The sequence below is a fragment of the Pteropus vampyrus genome, unplaced genomic scaffold, assembly GCF_000151845.1.
Source record: "Pteropus vampyrus isolate Shadow unplaced genomic scaffold, Pvam_2.0 Scaffold193, whole genome shotgun sequence".
NCBI lineage: Eukaryota > Metazoa > Chordata > Mammalia > Chiroptera > Pteropodidae > Pteropus > Pteropus vampyrus.
The window spans coordinates 749,306-753,741 of record NW_011888974.1 but is presented as its reverse complement, the minus strand read 5'-3'; the positions used below and the strand labels follow the sequence as shown (position 1 = coordinate 753,741).

The following is a 4,436-nucleotide window of genomic DNA, read 5'->3' as shown; positions in this document are numbered from 1 at the left end:
GGCAGTTGAAAATCAGGAGGGGTAACTCAGCTGCAGACATCCCCCAAGAGGAGCGGAGGGGTCCTGGCCCCAGCTCAGTGTTTCAGTGCCATGAGGAGAAGTCCCCACAATCTGGCTATGAAAAACAGTGGATATTGTGGCTGAGTAAGACATTGACATGAATACAGGGCCCAGTTTGGTGATACTCTGGGGGCATGAGCAAAAGGGAAAAGGAGGGCTGCAGGAATCGCAGATGTTCCTCTTTAAGGGCCCGCATGTGAACTTACTCGCTGACAGACTCACTCACTCTGAGGTCCAGCGCTGGGGCAGCAGCTCGAAAAGTGCCAGGGATATACAGAGGAACTGAATTGTCTGGCTTCAGGGTGAGGGCTGAAGGGGCAGCTTTCTCCCAAATAGAAGTGCTGGCAGAATCTATTGTTTCTTTGTTGAGTCCTCCCCACTCCCAACATACAGACTCAGAAGGCCACCACATCTGAGTCTCCATCAGCCTGACTACTACAAGTCACCCTGCTGGCTGACTCCCTGAGACCTCACCCCTCCTAACTTGCAGGCCTACCCAAGTTGCCTCTAGTGGCCCTTCTATGCAAATGGCCTGTGTTGGCCCATGCTGAGGACTTTTCTAACGTCTCTCAAAGGTTCACAAAACCCAAACAAGCAGCATATGGCCTTGGCATGCCCCATACCTCTTGTTGAGCAGCCTCAAGCCCAGCACAAGCTGAGCCAGTTTCAGTTCATGGCTTGACTTCTCGAGGAACCTCTAAGACCAGCATAGGTGGCGTCCACTTGTGGATTGCTTGGTGACTCTTACCAGGTGATCCTGGGCAGTGCACAGGCTACAGCTGAACTTGGCCTGAAGTGGGGCCCCTTTCAGGAAGCCCTGGACTTGGTACACCCAGTAGCTAGCTTGGACCAGAGCTGGAGCACCACCCAGGCTGTATCCAATAATGACACACCCAAAGGGCAGACTGGGCAGGCACCAGAACTCTGCTAGAGTGAATCCTGCTCCACAGGGTCAGCCCTTCACTTGCCAGTCCTCACAACCAATCAGCCCAAGGGTCATTTCCTCCTACCGACATGCAAATATCAACCAAGGCTGAACTACAACAGGAGGGCACACACGACCCATACGAGGGACATACCTGGAGCGCCCAGCTCAGGTGACCAGTAGAAACTGTACCACTGGGACCCACAGGACACCTATGTATTAAGACCACTCTACTAAGACTGGGAGACTTAGGAGCCCTGCCTAATATATAGAAACAAATACAAGGAGGCAGCCAAAATGAGAATGCAAAGAAACATGTCCCAAATGTAATAACAAAACAAAGCTCCATAAAAAGAACTGAACAAAACAGAGATAAGCAATCTACCGGATGCAGAGTTCAAAACAGTGGTCATAAGGATACTCTTAAGGGTAAGAGTAGATGAACTCAGTGAGAACGTTAACAAAGAGATAGAAAACATAAAAAAGAACCAGTCAACAAAGAATACAATAACTGAAATGAGGAATACATTAGCGAGAATCAACAGTAGATTACACAAAGTAGAGGACTGAATCAGTACTTTAGAAAATAAGGGAGCAGAAAACCCCCAATCACAATAGCAACAAGAAAAAAGAATCCAAAAAAATGAGGATACTTTAAGGGGCCTCTAGGACAACACTAAGCGTACCAACATTTGCATCATAAGGGTACCAGAAAGAGAAAAGAGAGAGCAAGGAATTGAAAACCTGATGATCAGCACTGAAAGGGTTAGTGTGAAGAATCCACATGGAAGGACCAGAAAACTCTTTTAAGTAGTGTCTGGAGAAAATGAATTCCTTAATTCATCCAGCTGGAATCCTTGTTTTTAACTACTACTAAGAAGTAAGGAAGAAATGAGTGGTGGATTGGCCCCAAGTAAAAGCACAGTGTATGTATCCAACTTACCCTTTTCTCTGACCAACAATGACTTATACTGGATATTTTCCAAGTATGGCAAAGTTGTAAAGGTTACTATAATGAAAGATAAAGATACCAGGAAGAGTAAAAGGGTCGTATTTATTTTATTCTTGGATAAAGATTCTGCACAACACTGTATCAGGGCAATAAACAACAGACAGTTATTTGGTAGAGTGATAAAAGCAAGCATTGCTATTGACAATGGAAGAGCAGCTGAGTTCATCCGAAGATGAAACTACTTTGATAAATCTAAGTGTTATGAATATGGGGAAAGTGGACACTTAAGTTATGCTTGTCCTAAAAATATGCTTGGAGAATGTGAACCTCCAGAGAAGAAAGAGAAAAAGGAAAAAAGAAAATTCCTGAACCAGATGAAAGTGAGGAAGTAGAAGGAAGTGAAGATAAAGGGGAAGATCCAACTCTTGGCAGCCTCAGTCAGGCCATAGCTTTTCGGGTAACTAATATATTTTACATAACATTCCCACCTCTAGCACGGATAGAAACAAGCCCAAATTGGAGAACAAAAAAAATGGAAACTAACTTCAGGGGGTCCCTCAACATCAGACGATTTAAGACACCCAAGGATAAAGAAAAGCACACATTTCAGTGATGACGAAGAACTTAGAAATTAAAATTATATTTATTATGTAAATATCATTAAAAACTTTTTTTATTCTTTGAGTATCAAGTTTAGTTGGGACTAAAGATTACTTTTAGAATTTGGGTATAAGAATATGTAATACCAAATAATTTTTTACTATAGTTGAAAAGAAGTTCTAAAGTAACATGTTTCTATTTTGCCTTAGCTGAATAATAAAAATCAAGATTTGCTAATAAAAAAAGAAAGAAAGAATGACTGAAAACTTCCCTAACCTGGAGAAGGAAATAGACATACAAGCCCAGGATGTGCAGAGAGTCTCAAACAAGATGAAACTAAAGAGGCCCACACCAAGACACATAGTAATTAAAATGCCAAAGTTTAAAGACAAAGAGAAAATCTTAAAAGTAACAAGAGAAAAGCAATTAGTTATCTACAAGGGCACTCTCAGAAGAATGTCAGCTGATTTCTCAACAGAAACCTCGCAGGCCAGAAGGGATTGGCATGAAATACACAAAGTGATGAAAAGCAAGAACGTACAACCAAGATTACTCTACCCAGCAAAGCTATCATTTACAATCGAAGAGCAGATAAAGAACTTCACAGACAAAAAAAAGCTAAAGAAGTTCATCACCACCAAACCAGTATTACAAAAAATGTTAGAGAGACTTCTTTAATATGAATTTAAAAAAAAAGATTAAAAATATGAATAAAATGGCAATAACTACATATATATCAAAAATTATTTGAAATGTAAAAGGATTAAATGCTCTAATCAAATGATAGGGTGGCTGAATGGATAAGAAAACAAGACCCTTACATATGCTGCCTACAAGAGACTAACTTCTGATCATAAGACACACACAGAATGAAAACAAAGGTATAGAAAAAGATATTTCATGAAAATAGAAATGAAAAAATAAATCTGGGGTAGCAATACTTATACCAGACAAAATTACTTTAAAACAAAGGCTATAACAAGAGACAAAGAAGGACCCAGTAATCCCACTCCTGGGTATTTATCTAAGAAACTCAAAATATTATTTTGAACAGACATGTGCATTCATAAGTTCATTGCAGCATTATTTACAATAGCCAAGATTCAGAGGCAACCTAGGTATCCATCAATGGATGAATGGATAAAGAAGAGGTGGTACTCAGCCATAAAAAATTTTTTAAAAGAATGAGATCTTGCCATCTGCAGCAACATGGATGGACCTAGAGGGTATTGTGCTGAGTGGAGTTAAGTCAGATAGTGGAAGACAAATGCCATATGATTTCCCTCACATGTGGAATCTAAAGAACAAAATAAACAAACAAAACAGAAACAAACTCATAGATACAGAGAACATTTTGAGGTTGCTGGATGAGAGGGGGGCTGAGGGTGAGTAAAAAAAGAGGGATTTAGAAGTACAAATTGGTAGTTACAAAATAGTCATGGGGATATAAAGTATAGCATAAGGAATATAATCAATAATATTAATAACTAAGTATGGTACCAGATGGGTACTAGACTTATTGAGGTGATCACTTCATAAGTTATATAAATGTCTATGCTGTACACCTGAAACTAATATTGTATACCAACTATAATTGAAAAACAAAAAAAATTATTTAGAATAAACTTCCAGATTTGACAAAAGGTACAAGAAGCATGAATCCTCTCATGCTTAGAAACAGTAAGTCTACATTTAGAACTATCACAGTAAAAGTGAAGAAAAAGGCAAAAGGAAAAAATATTTAAAGCTACCAAAGGAAAAAAAGCTGATTATCTGACAACAGAACTGACACCTGACAGGATCCATAGCAGCAACCGAAGACAAAAAAGATAATGGAATAACATCAACAAACTCTTTGGGAAAATCATTCTCAACTGTAAAATCTATACCTGGCTTAAT

General features: G+C 39.5%; 1 pseudogene; it reads left to right on the top strand.

The window, feature by feature from the left end:
* Positions 1-1,876: 1,876 nt before the first annotated feature.
* Positions 1,877-2,572, top strand: LOC105299769 (annotated as a pseudogene).
* The last annotated feature ends 1,864 nt before the right edge of the window (positions 2,573-4,436 follow it).